The 20,113-nt window shown below is 38.3% G+C and overlaps 1 non-coding gene across 1 annotated transcript; it reads left to right on the top strand.

The window, feature by feature from the left end:
* Positions 1 to 18,060: 18,060 nt before the first annotated feature.
* Trnas-aga (transfer RNA serine (anticodon AGA)) lies at positions 18,061 to 18,142 on the top strand. Its single transcript has one exon. It is a non-coding gene; the product is annotated as a tRNA-Ser (tRNA).
* Positions 18,143 to 20,113: the final 1,971 nt, after the last annotated feature.

The following is a 20,113-nucleotide window of genomic DNA, read 5'->3' as shown; positions in this document are numbered from 1 at the left end:
GAGTGTTCAATCGTAATTATTGACTGCAATAGATTCGAATGTGTTGTGAATCATTTGGATCTTCCCGTGAGGCCCGGATGTCTATGAGTTTGGAAAGCGGAAGCTTTCATTGATGATTGAAACTGCTTGAATGGGTTATATTCATTGTCATCGTCAAAATATTTTATTTTGCATGAAAAATGACACTCGCAGACATTGAACTAGAAGTTCTATCCGTTTCATTTCATCAGACTGGATTGTTTTGGGCCGTCTCCAAAAAAATAAAATGTATTAAAAGAGACATAGAGGAGAATAGCAGTCACGCTTACCACTTGTAAGTTTCGGCTAGCTCAGTGTCGGACAAAACATTAAGACCACTGCTCAAGCAAAAAAAAAGAAAATGACAAAACTTCGATGCAAAAATAATACAATCCTGTGCTAATTTATTTGCATTGTCCGAACAAATTTATAACATCTGTTGTTAAAACAATAGTCATTCATTAAAAATAGCGTTTTAAGCATACTTAACAACTGAAATGACGGTCTTTGGCGGTGTGCAACAACTGACTTTTTGACGGTCTTGGCGGTGTGCTTCGGATCGTTATCCTTCATGAACTGCCATTTCAGAGGCATGTCCCACTCGGCGTGTGGCATAACATCCCTTAGGATTTGGGCGTAGAGGTACTGATCCATGATCTTATCCACCCAGTACAGGGGGCCAACTCCGTACCAGAACCCCCACACTCTTTTCCTCTTCCATGCTTTCGTTTCCTCTTCCATGCTTGAATGTCTTCGTGACGTGTTATTGTGGCATTGTGGTTGAATGTTACTGTGGCATGTAAGCGCAGCCTATTGGGCGATGGACCCAAGTTTTGTCGTCCGAGCTGATGATGTTTACCTTCGTCTCTTCTGACCACAGTACATTTCGAATCAGCTTTTCCTTTTCCGGACCGATCCAATCGAAGTGGTCTTTCGCGAACTTCAGCTGTACCTTCAGATGCTGCGGCGTCAGAATCTGGGCCTTTTATCGCTCAGCCCTGATCTACCAGGCGCCGCTGAATTGTCGAGGAACTCACGGACAAGTTCAGTTCCGGATTTTCTTTCGAGGCCTTGAACGGATCTTTCTTAAAGGCTTGCTTTATGACAGAGTCATACTTTTCGGTCGTTTTCCTTAGGCGCCCATTCGTTTCGGATTTTTTTTTTGCGGTCGTGGAGGGCATTAAACACGAAAGTTTTGGATCGTCTCAAGTACTCTGCGATTTCGCGTTAGCTGCTGCCTGCCTTGGACATTTTGCGGATAAACATCAGTTTTGCGGATGAATGTGCAATTCTGCGCGCGACCCGTTTTTCGTTGAATTAAAATTCGAGAATTGAAACTTTGCATACATCTTGTTTTCATGACATATACTTACCAGGATCCGAAAAACACAAAATACCACCGAAAAACAATCAATTTCTTCAAAAACCGGTCGAAACAACACTCGAAACAGCCGAAACGAGGAGCTGGTTCTAAATTTTGTCGTGTCATTTTAGTTGTAAAATATGCTTAAAATGCCTTTTTCAATGAATGACTACTTAAACTACAGATGTTTTACATTCCTTCGAACAATGCAAATAAATTATTATAAATGGATTGAAGCACTGGATTGGATTATTTTGACATAGGACTATATCTTTGATTTCTATATAGGGGGGTAACTCTACGAAAAATGTAACGATTCATTAAGAGTTTTCAAACGCATATTACTCAAATCTCCAGCTTTTTTTTTTTGCTTAAGACATGAACAGTGAATATAGTAAAAAAGTTAACAATTTGACGATTGAAATGGGAATGTTTTTTCGATTTTTTGATTTCGATTCGCATTCTTTTTGCCTACAATTCGGCGTTAGCTCACAATGTGATTAGATGCGTATCAATGAGGTACACATGAGGTGAAGCAGTAGGCAGAGTATATTTGGATTGGTAAACAAAATATGGTGTCGTCATTATTTGCATTCAATATGGAATAAATAATAAAATGTTTAAATAACTCACAATTTGATGATGTCATGAGCCAAAATGCTCATGAAATCTTGTAAGGGGCTGTCGACATACCACGTGGACAGAAAAAAGTACGATTTCAGACACCCTCCTCCCCCTCCGTGGACAAGCATGGACATTTTGTATACCGCTCCCACTGCTGCAATTTTTCCCATTTCTTTAACCCTCCTGTACTCGCGTACAAAATCATAACACGTATACTCGCGCACGGTGTCACAGACCGAAAATTGAACTTCTCTGTAATGTTGCCATTGTGTATATTTCAGGCTTTATTGGCATTTATTTTAAGAAGAGGGTATGATTAAATAAAAAAAACTCCAAAAAATATGTTCTCTTCGTCTTTATTGTGTTTTAATAGTCATCTAATTCAGCCTCCTCAAAACAGAGTAATTTTTGATACTCCAACACAAATAACGGAATTTGAATTTTTCACTGTCATTAATTGAAAGTAAGCAACTGAATATAATTCATGGAAGTATAAAGAGCTACAAAATAATATAAAAATGTATTAATCGATTGTGCTTTCATTGGAGTAAGAATCAGAACATAGCATAACTGCATGCTCGAAACAAGCATTTTTTTGCATGTCATGCAGTTGTTGCGTGTTTTTCGGGTCTTTTATCGAAGAGAAGAATGTATACCGACCTTCTAGATAATCACCAGATGATAAAGGTTCTCGAATAAAAAGTTCCCATATTTCTAATATTCTTTGTCTCTGTATTCTTGGTAGACTAAGAATTAATGCCTTTTTATAGATAGGGCATAAAAAGATGATATAAAAGGATTTCTAGGAACTTCCTTTTCTTTATCTTGTTTTTTTTTTTGTTGATATTGCTCATTATAAAAAAATATCCCAGAAACTGTAACTGTTAAAAATTACCATAAGCCACCGATTAGTTATAGTTTACTGTTTACAATTCTTCCACGAGTGTAATTTTTTCACAAGTGTGTATATGTATGACCATTATATTTAGCGAATAACTATACGAAAGTCAAACATTAGTATTTTGCTTTTTAACGTATGAATCTAACGACGAATATATCGACGAATAGTTAATATATGGATCCGTTTAATGCAGTTACAAAAAGGGGCTGAAATCAAATAAAAATAGTCCGGTAATGATCTTATGCATTATATTCAATAAAAATTCCACGCCACTAACATTAATTTGTACATTTCATTCAACAATATTCTAGAATATGAAAAAAGGCACTTGTCCAAAAAAAATTACTCCTATACTCGCGTCGGTGTGTCAGACCGAAAGTGTTTAAAAAGTGGCACACATCCCCTTTGTACCAACACATGCGATGACGAACGACGAATAACGAAGCTAGAGAGGAGCGTAAAGTCGTAGTGTTGATATTTTCTGAGAAATGAACGTATTATTGATTTCTCGGTCTGACAGACCAATGCGCGAGTATAGGAATGTTAATAGATGATCATTGTATTGCGACTTACTTCCATCATTTAAGGAGCATAAACGTCCAGAGAACAGTCGTATTCTTAGTCATCGGAAATAGCCGAATTTTCAATGAAATGTTACTTAATTGTAAACTATTTTTCTCAAATCACATGCACCGGTACTGGGAGCCTTCAAATTATCATATCATCGCGAAAATAGCGAAAATTTGTTTGTTTCTATGGAGTCATCTTTTCTGACACTATTTCACGAATATCTACTGCACACTGTCACATTATACGCATATTCAAGAAAAGATCTGTTTTTAAGGTGAAGGTGGAAGCTAGCCAAAAATGGCTGCCATAATGGCGCTCATTTCTTTCATCTCTCTCCCTTACCCCTCGCCCGAAAATCAATAATTTTGCAATCAAAATCAATAAAATAAAATTGTGTTGATATCAATACAACTATTATTTTTTAATGGGTTTATAATGTAAGTTTTAGCAAAACAAATATTGACCTCACAATGTGAGAAGTAGCTATGGCAGCGCATGCTATCACGCACACTACGCTCACAAATTCTGCCATCTTTTTTTGTTCTTTTTCTTTCTTTATTAAAGAGATTTTCAGCCAAAATTCTGCCATCTGCTCCACCTAATAATCCTGGTCATGGGATGCGTATTATGAATTATTCTCGATTTGCCGATAATAGGCATTTATCAGCTGTTAGATTCAATGGAGGAATGATCTAGGAATGATCTTGAAGATAATATTGGATGATTTCACTCTATAGTCCCCAAAGATTTGACGAGAGTCTGGCTCAAAATGTTAAACGTTGATAGAGATTTTATTAGATTGTTGTTATCCAATCAATTCGTGCTCAATTCACGTTTCATCGTGTAGGTCTTGCTACTAACAATTTATGTAATTGTGGCCCAGGATGTCTTTATATCGAGCATGTTGTTTGTGTTACGATCGAGGTTTTACTAAGTTACTTCGGATCACTACACGAAACGCAACTTGCTGGTTACGTTAGTAACTTTACACTAAGCTTTATTTCAGCTTTCAGCTTTATTTCATGTACGTACAAGCCTTGAGTGAGCTGAGAGGTATCTCACATGCTCCTCTCAGTTTGGTTATGTAAAAAATGTAATTAATAAACTTAACTGGCTGCTTATTTAGAAGTTCGAAAGAATATACTCAGGCATATTTTTCAGGGCTTCAAATTGATGCATAAAAAAAATTAAATACAGATTATGAACAATGAAAAAACGCGATTCAAATGCAATTATCACAGTCCTATGTCAAGATCCCGTCTGTGCCCCTAGGCCCAGACATATCAACTTTTTTCTGAAAGTTTTGTCACTTTCTTTTTTTGCTTGGGCAGCGGTCTTAATGTTTTGTCCGACACTGTATGGGTGACTGGACTCCAAGAAAGGACACTCGTCACTCGTATTTAACGATGTAATCAGTGCTAAAGGGCGAACACGAAATTATTGCGACACATTGAACAGGGCATAACTTTTTCACCATTGGATAAAAATCAACCAAATTTTGCACACTTTCTCATTGATGTGTATTGTCTACATGCTGTCAAACTCGAAGTCGTGTTTTTCGATTCAACGAAAATGGAGGTGAACCAACGCGAGTCGAGAGAACAAATTCTTTCCAAACACCTGGAATTTCCTGACCTGTCGCAACGGAAGTTGGGAAAAATGTTGAACATTCACCATTCAACCGTCTCCAGGGTGTTGAAGCGGTTCCAGGAGCGGTTGACGTTGGACCACGGCAAAGGAGCTGGAAGAAAACCGGGACCAGAGAACAAAAAGACGGAGGGAAAGGTGAAGCGGATGATTAAAGCAAATCCCAACGTCTCAAGCCGTGATTTGGCTAAAAACATCGGCATGTCGCAGAGCTACGTCCAGAATGCAAAGAAGAGAGCTTGTACATACAAGGTATAGAAATTCCCAAACCGCGATGAGCGGCAACAATCGACGGCTAAAACTCGGGCACGGAAGCTCTACGAGAAGATGCTGACAAAATATGGCTGCTGTGTGATGGACGACGAAACGTATATAAAAGCCGATTTTAAGCAAATTCCGTGGAGTTTTTCACCGGCAAGAGCAAGTTCGATGTGGACGACAAATTTAAGAAAAAGAAAATGTTGAAGTTCGCCTCCAAATATTTCGTTTGGCAGGCCATCCGCTCTTGCGGACTGAGGAGTAAGCCTTTCGTGACAAAGGGCACAGTAAATGGCGAGATCTACAAATATGAGTGCCTCGAGAAGCGCCTTTTGCCGTTCTCGCAGCAGCACGACGAAGCTCCGCTATTTTGGCCAGATTTGGCATCATGCCACTATTCTAAAAGTGTCCAGGAGTGGTATGAGTGGTAAAGACATGAACCCGCCAAACTGTCCGGAGCTGCGCCCGGTAGAGCAGTACTGGGCAATAATGAAGCGGGAACTTCGGAAGAGCAAGAAGACAGTCAAAGACGAGAAGGACATGTTAAGAAAATGAAAAAAAAAACTGAGAAACTGGTACCGGATGACACTGTAGAGACTTTGATGGAGGGCATCAAGCGAAAATGCGTTCAATTTTACACTCAAGGCTCCATCGATACACTTTTCTTTTGATTTTTGAAGTAAATATATGTATAAAACCACCCTAAAATTTTGGTTTGATTCTAAACATTATAAGGGAATTGGCATGACATTTTCGGTGTTGCAATAATTTCGTGTTCGCCCTTTAGGAAACTTGTATGTGTGTGTAACGATAAATTCATGTGAACAGTTGCAAACATAATAAAAAAAATAAATCGTATTGAAGGAAGAAGGGTTTTCTGGACCGATAAAATCACTGATAGAACTAAAAAAAAAAGAAATTGTATCAAATTTAACAATCGACGATGAAAATGACAGTGCGATTTAAAATAAAAAACTTACAAGTCCACAAGTATCGAATTCTGCGTAACATTTGTGCTTTCTATCAGAATTAAGAACACACAACACGAATTCACCCATATTAGATGCGTAGAGATAGACTCGGAAGAAAAATCATTCAACACCGGTAATCCCCACTCGGACAGATAATAATTTAATCCCCTCGAGGCGACACCTCGTCGTTCATCATTTTCTTCCGGTTCCCGTGGTGGCGTTGGCTGGTTGTCACACGTAAACTGTGTGGGTGGACACCTTTGCACACTGGCTGTGGATCTGATGCCGAATTCCCCCCAAAGCCATATGTTCCGCAAGCCGTCACGTGTGTGTCAAGAAGCATATGTGTGTGACCAAAGCCGGGCGATAAAGGTAATAAATTTCCCTGCTAAAGTACGCTGTCCTTCGAAGAGTGGATTTTTTTTTCGCTGTGTGTTACTGCTACCACCGGAACTCCTTCCCATCCAGACTGCCAGACTGGCAGCGATGACTTTCATCTTGAACTGACTTCACTCGAAAAATGGGACTGCGCAGTGCCTTTTTTCTCGCTTGCTTGCCACAAAATGCACTTTTCATCTCATTGAATGCACTTTTTAACTCAAACCCCGGGCAGCAGAAGTAAAAAGATTAAAACCCTTCCCCACTTCGAGCTGTCAGCACCAGGCAGCAATGCATTCTTCGTTCGGTTGCCCCTTAAAAAAGTCACCAGAAGATTTATGCATGCTATGCAACCTTACCCGTGTCATCGTAATACAGCGGTAAGTCTTTGTAGTCAGTTGCAGTTTGCAATCGGAAATGCAATGGTAATGAAAGTACGTCTACCTTGAGATGATGCCATTTGCTGTCAGTTGCAATTATTTGCATTTTTTCTAAAGTACAATAAATAATAAATTGTGGTACAACTTCAAACAGTCTCGTTAACCTAACCGTCTCCAAGCAAACATTCAACCTGCCTAACTTAGCTGATTCTGCAACCTGGTGGCACATTTTGTACCACAACGCAATGTGTTTCCCACCCGAAAAACCCAAGCATCCATAGCCTCCGTGAGCTGCTGGGATTGGGCACCGATACGGGGGAGAGGAATTTGATCTATCATGTACCGTATCTAATCAAACTGACAGGAACAGTTGTGCTGACATAAATCAAATTTCAGGATTATCTCCTGAGAAGAGTTGCTGCCTCTGCCTAGATGCTGCCAATTTTGCTACTCTGTTTCAGTCTCATGCACCGGTGATATCGAATCCGCCCCCTCCCTTTCCGTTCCCGTTCGGAGTTTGTCGAAGGGAGCGCGGCGGGTCCCTGACAGCAGGATTAACCGTACGCGCCTAGCAAACGAAGGTACAGGAATGCAGAGCAGAAACACACGTGGCAGGCGATAGACAAGTCTGTTTTGTCTGTCACGGATTTTGGAATTAGAGGTGTGTCATTGTCGTTAGCAGCATATATACATTTGAGTAGATGGCGGTGGAATGACCGGATGGAATTGTGCAAATGCCGGACCAAGCGGTGTAATCGGTTGGAAATGTCATTTTGTCATGCGGAATTTGGACGATTGCATTTTGATCGACCCTCACTGAAATTGAATATCAAAATACAAATGAGAATGGATGTTTTTGGATAAAGAAACATTTGAAGCTACTACTATAAATTCATTGTAGTAGGAACATTCCCGAAAATGAAGCATGAAAACGAGCAATGATTGGAAAAAGTTATATGGAAAAAGTAAAGGAAATCAGGGTGAAATCGACACCCTGATGATTTCCCCGTATTTCCAAAACCTCCCATGTTCCTTCGACTTCAAACCGTTACAAAACTTCTCCTACACTCTACATGAACCATTCTACAGTGTCTGTCGATCATTTTGACGTGGGACTACGTCTAACCGGAATATATGGGTGGTAAAATGGAAACCTAAACACAGAACATGCAGGAAAAAGACGGGTGGGTAATGTCGGGGACATAACCGGGATGACGTAGGACTATACAAAGGGGACAGCTTTTGCTAAATATATATTTCAAATATATTGTTTTATTTTCTTCTCCTTCGTGAATACCTACCTATCTACCTGAAAAATGGATTAGTTTACTGTTTACTCTTTATGAACATGTTGGGGGTTCTGAAAAGAAACTTTGGTGTTGTGTTTTTGCGTTTTTTTATTACAAACTTGATTCTTGATTTTTTTCTGAAGGCTTTGTACTTATTAAATGTTCAACGCCGGGCATCTTTCGGCGTATGCACATATCGTACAATCAAAATGATGGCTGTGATAGAGAATACATTGGTGGTCATCAGCTCATTCACTATCATATATTTCACTATTGAGCATATTATCGTACCTTAAACTGTGGTTTCGGAGACGAATGAATTGTAAGATTTGTAGTCTCCGCAAACAAAATAAATAAAAATGAAACAGAACTGAGGTTTTGGAGACGAACTCTACGATCTGTCGAGAAATAAACGAGCTATAAGCGTTCTGAAAAACCAACAGTAAATACAGGGACGGATGACCTTCGGATTAAAGTCCTTTAAAATAAGAACAGAGTAGCAGGAAATACATAGCTCATCATGTTGCTCCTTAGTTATTTTTCTATACAATGCAGATGTAACGTCCGTCAATTTTCAACATCAGTTATCAACCAAAGAAAGCAGTTCTTGCTACCGAGAAATTTCGTTAATGCCATCCTGCATACAATGTGTTGTAATTTGAAGCCACTTTTAATTCGGAAACCATGTATGGGTTTGTGAAAACTGAATGATCAATTTAAAAGACCTCAGCCTCCAATAAGCTCTAGAACGAGCATAAACAAAATAAATCGGTTTATATTATATGTCATATTATGTCACTTTAGAATGCATTGTGAAATGTATTATGAAAAACTTTTAATAACTCTTCTTTGAAAGGTTTAATGGCCCTGAAAAGCACCGTGTTTTACGGTGGCTGGTTTTGCCACCAAAGCAGTTTGTATAAACAAACTTTTTCCTTCTTCTACCTGCTGCGATTGCGTTTGCCACTCGCTGAAACTAGTTGTTGCCACCGAACCGAATGTGCTCTGTTCTGTAGGCGGGTTTTCTTATTGTCGTGAGCAGCTTTGCAAGCCAACTCGAGCACTCCGGCGGCCGCAATTCTATAACCGCTATTAGGTATACTGGTGCTCCGGCACCAATCCGTTGATGCGATGTGATGTGCGTTAAAAGGCAGCGATGGCAAAAAATACATTCATTACGATTTGTTCGCTCGTTGGATTCACATGCAGTTGTTTCTAACAAACACGAATGTACCGAAGACTAGTGGAATAATGGAAAAGCCGCCAAAAAGTTCGGCACGGCGAAGAAGAATATCTCGGAAACCGACAATAGGGAGGAGAATGAATCATATGCTATCTACATTATAAGGTGCTGAATCAGGATCATTCCGACACCGGTATCGTAGCGGAAGCCCCGGGTCTGACCCACTACAATAAGCGGTCAACCATTACGGCGTAGGAAATTCAGATCACAATCAGTCTGTTGCTGCCTGGTGAACTTGCATGCGGTTTCCGAAGGTACCAAAGCGGTGAAGAAGTATACCAGCTCCAAATAAATAGCGTTTTCCGACTGCTGATTCGGAAGCAAACACTAAAAAGAGTCCTTTTCAGGACCACAAAATCATCTTTAATCTAAAGAGTTTATTGTTTTGTTATCACTCGATATACCCATCTTGTTCGGCTAAACCTTCCTGTTTAGCGATTGCGTTTGTCTCTCGCCACAGGATTCACAGTTGGAAAATTTCTTCCCATCCAGCTTGGGACATGTTGTACTGTAAATTACATTTAATGCGATATGCCGAAGCACCACTCAGTATCGCATTGGATGCGATTTCAACCTGTAATTAAACATTTGCGATGACAGTGGTACAGCTTTCACAGTTGAAAAATTTCTTCCCATCCAGCTTGGGACATGTTGGGTCATAACTTGGACCCCGAACTCCATGTTTACAAAAATGTCCAACTAAATATGTCGCATTACAGGTCCGTCCAATTAGCTAAATGTCGAACTAAATGTAAATTAATGTAGTTTCAATCTAGAAGCAATTTAAGAATTGGTGAAAATTGAATAATCGAGAAAGTCTCCAACCATCAATAAGCTCAGCACAACTGCCAAATTCTCAAACTCATCATATTCTGGCAAACAAATTATGAAAAAATCAATTTGTGTCTAATTATTATTTTGGATAATATTTTAGAATGCATTGAACTATATTTCGGAAACTCTTTTTTGAAAGGTTTAATGGCCCTGATAAGCACCGTGTTTTATGGAATGGTTCCAATTTAGAAAACTTAGTACTCGTGGTTTTGAATAAAAAACCATTTCGAACGCCCTCGATGCCGCCTTGTTCTGGATTTGCCACCAAAGCAGTTTGCATAAAGAACAAACTTTTTTCTTCCGCTACCTGCTGTCGTTATGCGATTGCGTTTGCCACTCGCCACTCGCTGCAACTGCCTGTTTTCTTGATGTCCACCGAACCGAATGTGGTCTGTTCCTAATGCGGGTTTTCTTATCGTCGCGAGCAGCTTTGCCAGCCAACTCGATCACTTCGGCGGCCGAAACTATATAACGCCGGCTAGGTGGACTGGTGCACTGGTACTAACGCGCTCGGCCTAGCTACCCTTGCGGAGCAATTGGCGGATACATATACGGGAAACTGGAGACCAACACTGTTCGAGCGGGATTTTGCCTTTCCCTTCACTTTTCCTCCTTTGCCATGTCCAGACATGGCTGCTTGTGTTGGTTTGTTGATGTGATGTGATGCGAAACGATGTGGTGTAGGGTTTGGATGAGAACGATCGTTACGGAAGGTAGGAAGGTATTGTATTATAGAGACTTTAAACTTTTTCAGTTCATTCGTCTCTAGCCTTGAGAAAGGCCCTTTGAAAACTCTACTCTACTCTACTCCAGCGCTACCACCTCCACCCTCTTGCCTTGAAAAAGGCACTCGATCCCTCGCCGTCCAGCTCGTCCAGCAACGATGTTGTCCAGTCGGTGTCCACACAAAGAATGATCGTTACGGCAGCGGAGCGGGGATTTTTAAGCTGACTGGCTGGCTCGAGAATTACGCATGTGTGAGACTGCGACCAATGTTTCGTTCATTTTTTTTTTCTTTTTCCTTTCCAATCGCGCTTCGTTCTATTTCGCTGCTGCTCTGGTTGCCCGTTTTGGTCGGTACGATTTGAGGACCAAATGGACCAATCAAAAATGGGCACATAGTGCATTTGGACAATGCTTGTTATTTCACAATTATTCATTTATTTATCTCAAGAAAAATGAAATGTTATTCGTTATGATAGATGCGTAGATATATTTCCTATCAATTGATGCAAAACCCTTTGCGATCTATTGAGAAATGCTCGAGTTATAAGCGTTCCAAATCTTGCATTTTTTCCTACTTGTTCAGTGCCTAGATTTTCATTTCACACCCTATATCTTCCGGTTAGACGTAGTCCTACGTCAAAAAATGAAAGATTTCGAATGCTTATAACTCGACCATTTCTGACTGGATCGGAAAGTTGTTTGCATCAATTGATAGGGAATATTACTACGCGTTTTTTGCAATTAATAAAATGTTATTTTTCATTAGATAAACAATTGAATAACTGTAAAATGTTATGCGTTATCTAAACGTCTTAACTGCCTCGTTTCGATACAGCCATCAAAACTAAGCAGTCTTGGAAAAATCGACATTGCAAATACATGAAAGTAGGGGGACTTTTGTTTTAACCGAAATGTGTTCCTTAACACGGATTTCAAAACCAAGCAGCGTTGGAGAAATCGGCATCGCAAACACATGAAAGTAGGGGGAGTTTTTGGTTCCACCGAAATGTGTTCCCTAACAGAGATTTCTAAACCAAGGTGCCTGAAGGAAATTGGCACTGCAAATTCATGCAAGTCGGCAGCATTTTTGTTTCGACTGAAATGTGTTTGCCTAACACAGATTTCAAATCCAAGGTTTCGGTGGAAATCGGCTTTGCAAATAAATGCAAACTGCAAGTACTTTTGTACTCGCTTGCCTATGTGCAGACTACAATATGTTTCCCTAACACGGTCGTCTAAACTTAGGAACCTGTAAAAATCGTGCAGACACTAGAAGCGAATGAACTTTCAGGTTTGAAGCAAATTCGCGGTTTGATAGATGCAAACTTCAGAGGGAAAATTAAAATAAAATAATCGTTTGATTATTCTTCCGTTCACATATTTCGTCCTAGGCATCATACCAAACGTAAAAGGACTGTCATTTAATTTACTTGTAACGAATAACGTAATCTATCAAAATGCATGAATTGACCTTACATGTTCAATCTTTTTACTTACAAAGCAAATAAATTGAATTCAATTGAATCAATACAAACAAGTGATTGCTAAGCTAAGGTAGTCCCACGTCAACCTTGCGGTTATATCATAGATATAACCCACCCATTTTTTAGAGTAGGACTCGAATTTTGATAGAATACAAAAATTGAGGTTTTTATGCGAAATGCCTTTATGGAATCGAATGAAAACTTGGTACAAGAATTCCAAAGTACCAAGAGGCTATCCGTATACTCTTAAAGAGGGAAGGGGGAATAGTTGCAAATGATACGTAATAGGAGTGCAAAGATTTTGAATGATAAAAATCCGAAACAAATTCATGCGTTTCGAATGTAACCAAAAGCTGGTCACTGTTGGCTTATTGAACCCCATAACTCTCGGACCCGTTCAGACCGGGAGATTTTTCGTCAAAGAAAGTTCTTCCAATCTGCAGAGATACACGCATATTCTAGAACTTGCCAATCAGAATACATTCAAGGCGTGTTATTAGACATAGAAATCTCAACTAAGCACTAATTAAAATGACGCAAGTAATACTTCGTTGAGACGGTGAAGTTCGTCTAGGAACGTTAGTGCCATTGAAGAAGAAGAAGCTGTCGCTGCTGATATAGTCCCAGGTTTGTGGAACGATTCCGGATTCCGGTCTAGAAATATCAGCTCGCAATTATATTATGCTTATTGAAAAGCTTGTTTAGCTCTGCCGTTTTGTCTTCTAAACATAAACACGAGGCATCTACTAAAAATAAGGACGCAATTGCCTGCCAGTGAAACACAAACCAGGTGCCTGTTTTATCTACACCTAAAGTATTGGTTTTACCCGTCTATCGCTCTCGCATAACCTGTGTCTGCTTCTGTGTCTCGCTGTGTCTCAAATGAAACACAAATTTCTGCATTACTCGAGAATCAATCAAGCAAATGGAACCAAATTTGGCAAGTGGAGGTTTTAGGGCGCAATAAATGTTTTTATGACGGTTTGACACCAGTAGTGAGGAATTAGGGATATTCCTGCCGTGAAGCACGTGACCGACTGTTGCTTATCGGTCCTCCCCCACGAGCTCCCGCAGGTGAGTGTGGACACGATTCGGCCGACAGTGGCCTGACTGACACAATGTAGTTATGAAGAAATCAAATTATCTAAAATCTGTCAGTGTCCATGTGCTATATGAAGAGTCACAGAAGAAAAAACGAAGCAGTCGACCAAAATAGAAAGAATAAATATGAAAAAAAAACTAACATTTAGTTCAGCGAATATGCTTAAAGTGCGTAATAAGATAATGAAAAATATCTATCAGTGTTTTAAAAAAACATGACAACTGAAAATTTTCGGAAAACTCTGAAGAAAAATGGGAAATTCGGAAAATTAAATTCCCATATGTTCTACAATTACATACACCCATACCTCGCTATACGGCCGCTCTATATACAGCATTTCGTTATAACGGCCCTCTTCAATTGAGGCACGTTTTCGATTTACGGCCTAAATTGTTTCGCTATAGCGGCAAAAAATTTTTTTTTCGATGTCGATACATGCAAACTCTTTTATATTTCTTCTTGTTTACAAGTTTAATTCAGTGTGTGGTTTAGACTTGTCTGTAAGTGGAAAAATTGGAAACAATCAGAGACATTTTAGGTTTGTAAGTACATTTGTATGTATGTACAAATTTAAATTTAAGTACTTGTTATGTAGGTATTTTTTATTTAAAGGAAAATATTTTTTAAAAATGCAATTTGAATGATAAACCATGTTACATATTTAACAAATTTGGAACCGATTCAATTGAATTTGTATGAATTTTTATTATAATAATTGATTCCTTCTACGGCTTTTCGCTTTGCGGCCAAGTTTCGTGGAACCTATCTAGGCCGTAAAGCGAGGTATGGGTGTATATAAATTGTGTATGTAAATCCATTTAGGAAGATAGGGACAGTACAGAGGAGACAAATTTCAATGAACATTACACCTATGGCTGAGAGATAGTGAGGCCGGAAAAGCACTCGCCGTACTTCCTTGAGAGAATACGAGAAATTTTGAGTGCTTTATCCAGACGCTGCTATGTCATTACCTTTGTCTGGGTCCCTTCACATTGCTCAATTCCGGGTAATGAGAGGGCTGACTCATTAGCAAAGGTAGGTGCAATTGAAGTCGATATTTATCAGCGTCAAATCGCCTTCAATGAATTTTATTCTTTAGTCCGTAAAGATACCATCGCTAACTGGTAACGCAAATGGAACGAAGATGAATTGGGTCGGTAGCTCCACTATATTATACCTAAGGTTAGCCTCAAACCATAGTCCAAAAGTCTGGACTTGAGTCGGGACTTTATTCGCACCTTCTCCCGAATCATGTCCAATCACTGTTCGTTAGACGCGCTACTCTTTCGTATGATTCTTGCCGACAACAATCATTGTGTGTTGTGACCAAGGTTACCACGAGATCGAGCACGTTGTTTGGTCGTGCGAGGTGTATCGAATTTAGAAAACTCCCTTCGGACCCGAGGAAGGCAGCCCAATGTGCCGGTGAGAGATGTATTGGCTCGGTTAGATCTTGATTACATGTCCCAAATCTATGTTTTCCTTAAAGATATGTTCATGTGTGATTATCCTTATATCCTTATACCCTTGTTTTCTTTCTTTGCGAGCAATTGGTCCCCTTGCTATAAACAGTAGAATAAGTGGAAATGTAAATACACAATAGATATACGAATAGAATTAAGAATTGAGTGTGTGTGTGTGATTATCATTATTATAACAATTTCCTTATAGCCCATCCTTTTCCTGAAAAAAATATTTCACCCTTCTAAACTCGAGTAGACCGCGAGTAATTGGTTTTCTACCTTACTAACCTTAGATTTAAGAAAATGTTTATATATAGTTATAAAAATATAATTAAGAATTCGGCTCCTTTAAAGTTATGTAACTGAGTCTGTAAAAATAAACGAATTTAATAAAAAAAAAACAGTTTGATAAAACAATGCACAGAAATCGTATCAAATACACTATTTAAACTTAATAATATGTGATATTTGAAGCTTATTTTAACAAATCCCTCCATTAGACATTGAGCCATTGGATTTTCGCAAAATACGCGCAAGTTATATTATTCTCTCGATGATTCAAAAGTTTAAAAAATAAGTCGAAAATTTGAAAGAGAGTTGTGATTCGGGAATTTTCATTCAAACGAATTCAGCTGAAAGAGATAAAAACAATTTGTCTATCTCCCTCTCCCCGACGGGGAATTGAACCTCGATCACCCGCGTGACAGGCGGGGATGCTGACCACTATACTATCGAGGATGTGTTCTTTTAGTGGGCTTCGATACAATCCCGTTTATTCCGCGCGGCGAGTGAGGTGAGATGGATCAGGTCACTGCATTCCCGTAGGCGAATGGCGTGTCTATAGTTTGTCACGAAGTGAGATTTGAAGTCGTGTTCTCATATGTTATCGATTTGGGTATCAAAAATAAGTTGAAAAGTAATGAAGCTTCCACAATGAAGCGAGAAACTTTGCTATCTCACGTCACTCGCCGCGTAGAATAAGGGGGAATAGCTTGGTTTACTTGGAATATCATATAGGGTTCTCGAATATTTCCTGGTTTGCTGGTTTTTCCTGAAAGCTTATAAAAAGTAGTAGAAAAGGTGTCACGAGAAATATGCACCGCAGTTTGAGCAGTTTACAATGAATCCCTCCCATCTGATCCCACAAAATGCAGAGAAGATGTTTGCATAGCCGTACTTACCCCAAGATCTTTTTCACACATGTTAATATGCTGTTCTACGCCTTTCTGTTTTATTAGATAAAATACATCTAAATTTTATTTAATTATAATTTTTAAAATAATAATTCGTTTCATATTCTTGAAACTATTCATATAGTTCATTTGTGTTTGTATTTTCGTTTAAATTTTTAAAAATCCGATTTGTAGCTCTGTCTTTCGGAAAGGTCGTAGCGGAAGTTGCCCGACTTGAGGCTCCTATTGTAATGGTTTGAAATGAGAAAGAACAGGTGGGAATGTCGAGTTTCTAACCGGAGAGACGAAAGACTACATAAGACGTGGTCAATTAAAATAACTTATAAAATATCCAAATAGTTTTCCACCGAAGCTCACACGACTGGAAAGTACCTTCTCTACATGCGGCTTGAAATGCGCTACACTTTTAGGCTCTGATCGATCGGAAAAGATCACCAATAAGCCCGAAAATACTCCTCAATTCACATAAGCTCTCTTCCGGTAACAAAAATATAAAAATCAATTAATAATATATTACAAATTAACTCTCAACTTTAACCGATAGTGTTGACTGTCGAGATTTATGAAAAAAAACATATCATGTAAGCTAGCACCCGCATTGAGTACAAGAATGTTACTTGTTGCACTGTAGAAGAATATGAGCGGCGAGTAAAATTGGAAAAACCTACCTAGGTTAGTCGTGCCTTATTGCCTTATTGTTTACCACTATTACTATTACCACCACTTCATTTGGCTTAGTCAAAAAATGCTTGAAATATTTCCTAATACATAATTGATATTTTATCAATCAAAATCGTTCCATTTATTAAAGAGATTTCAAGATATGAAATTTATTAGCCTAATTATCCTCATTTTTGCTCAGAAGTTCCTCTGGGCATGCTTGACTTGACTTGCTCTTCTTAGCCCTAACTTGATATGCTTTATTTGCATTATTCATAAAATCTTACATTGTTGTGTAATCCATTCTAACAAATCTGCAATTGCCGCTAGCATCTGATATGAGTCTTCGTGAGATAACGCCTTCAATTTCTGCAAAAAACAATTTGATCTTCGAAATTGCTATTTCCAATACACTAAAATGGTATTTGACATAGAAATTTCAACCAATCAAATTAATAAATAAATAAAATTATGTCCAGTCGAAAATCTGATCTTGGTTTGTCTACATATTTAAATGTTCTAGTTCAGCGCACCTGTGTCAAATCAAGTATTCAAAAGTTTCCAAACATGTAAATAAAATTGTCTTTTTCAAGTTTACAGAAGTTTTACAGGATATTTTTACGAATTCACATGTTTTAAAGTTTTATAAAGTCCATCTTCTATTGGTGTCAATGCTCATTAGCTCATTCGTTAAAAACATAAAAAATGAACAACTAGAACGCCTTATGGTATTATTAGCAACTAGAAACTCAAACTTGTCTTGATGACATGTGATTTTCATGAAGAGAAATCGATTTGCATTTACTAGTTGCGTGAAAACACCAAAAATCGGACAAACCAACAGCAGGATTTACCTTAATAATTCTACATTGAGAAAACAAAATTCCTCTAGGACCTTAAAAATTCTCTAAGAAAAAGATGGAGTCGAACCATAGCCATTTGTGAAAATATAACAAGCAGTCGTGGCCGAGCGGTTAAGGCGTCTGACTAGAAATCAGATTCCCTCTGGGAGCGTAGGTTCGAATCCTACCGACTGCGGATTAAGTTGCATTTTTCCCAAGCTCATAGTCATTTGCGCGAATGAAATTTTAGATATTCTTGGAGGATTCTGGCTCTATTCACTCTCTTTCTATCTCTCAATTTCTCTCTCTCTCTATCGTTCTTTTTCCTTTTCTTCTTTTCTCTCTCTCTCTCTCTCTCTCGATTCTCCGGTTCATAAATAATTTAAGCGAATTAAAATTGGAAGCATTTTTTTAATACATTTCTCGCGTAACTTTCGAAAAGGACCTATCTACAAATGATCGATTCTCTTCATTGACAAATGAAACAATCATCCAAATAAAACAAATGTCTGAATGCAAGATTTACCCAAGAGTCACACTTACCCGAACTATTTACCAAAAGTAACATTTGCCCGAATGCAACGTTTGGCCGAATGCAACATCTGCCCGAATTTTGAAAATAAATAAGCAACAAAACCACCGACCGTCTCGCAAAATGCACTGAACAATCATCTAAGATGAATTAGACTCATAAACAGTGTTGGCAAAAATCATCTTCGCTAAGATCAAATCCATAGATTTTCGGGCTAGGTTGCATCGAAAACCTATATATTCCAAACGAAAATTAAAATGACAGATCGAGGCAACCATTGAATATAAGCAAATGAACTTTTATCCTTCGATATGTTTTGATGTTTATTTTTTCCACCCAGTGTCATTTTCATCTTGATTATCGGAAACGTCAGAACTGAATTTCATTTCAGCCAACTGAATATCAGCTGTTGTTAACTTCTAACCTGAGGCTGCTGTGTGCGGTTGGGTTTTGCAGTTGCCGGATGCCGTAATCGGAAATACCTTATGAAATTCCCGATGTCGCAAATGACTTGACGGTAGCTAAAACCACTCGTTGTATCCATTCTGCATATGCCGTTGCTACCGTCTCGCCAAATAAAATTTATTTTGAACTTAAATTCACTGCCAGAACGAATATCGTTTCGGATGTGATGAATATCAATTTGTTGCTTTTGATATCCAAAGTATAAATAACAGCGAAGTTATGAACCCTACTCAATGTCGCATTCATTCATTATAGCAAATTTGTTGATGCAACAGCGATATGAACAAAATGAACTCGTTTGTTATTGTCATCAATATAATGAGGGCAGTGTGTTTCAAGCTGAAAAAAAGTCAAAGTCACACTGGAACAAAACCATATTCGTTTCTCGTGAATATTTGTTGATATTCTAAGACACTGCTCATAAAAAGTATGGAATTTTCCAGAAATTTAAGACTATAACACTGAAATTTCACCAACAACATTTTACACAGATTGTCTCCTGACAGGGTTTGATTTGGTGATAGTTTTGACATCAAAACAAGTTCCGTGGATGTGTAGTGACCAGGGATGCCAGGTGATTATTTCAAATGTCTTCACAATCATATTAAAGGAAATTAAAATTCATAACATAATTTTAAATAACGTTTGATAGCATATTCAATGTTTATTTTAATAGGCATTGTTGTATAGCGTATTTCAGGTTTTGAAGTTTATTTCAATAAATACGAAGAAAGAATAAACTTTTCTGAATTTTAAAATGATAATTGGATTGATATACCGTTGATTGAGTAAATATCGCTCCAGTTCTTCCACAAAAACGGAACTGTGATAACTAAATTTGTTTATTTCAGCTTTGACGTTTTGGTTGTAACTCAAACCTCATCCATAAATCTAATTATTGAAACAGTATGAAAACTGACTTGTGAAGAGGTCGTTTGAAAGATCTAGATTAATCTATTCTATAGTTGGGCCTGAAATAACAAAAATACAATGTCACAATGATTCGAATTTTCGAGTGTAAATCATCTAATGTCTTCTAGAGACACTATGTATTCAAACCGCTTTAAGTTCCACAGAATTTGAAATCAAATTCACTTTGTTGTTGAATTCCTTCTATATACTTGTGGATTTTCTGCTTGGAAAAGTTTGAAAAAAGCGAGTGAATGACCA

This window comes from Toxorhynchites rutilus, chromosome 1 (assembly GCF_029784135.1).
Source record: "Toxorhynchites rutilus septentrionalis strain SRP chromosome 1, ASM2978413v1, whole genome shotgun sequence".
NCBI lineage: Eukaryota > Metazoa > Arthropoda > Insecta > Diptera > Culicidae > Toxorhynchites > Toxorhynchites rutilus.
Note: the sequence above shows the minus strand (reverse complement) of the source record. Positions and strands in the feature narration are given on the sequence as shown.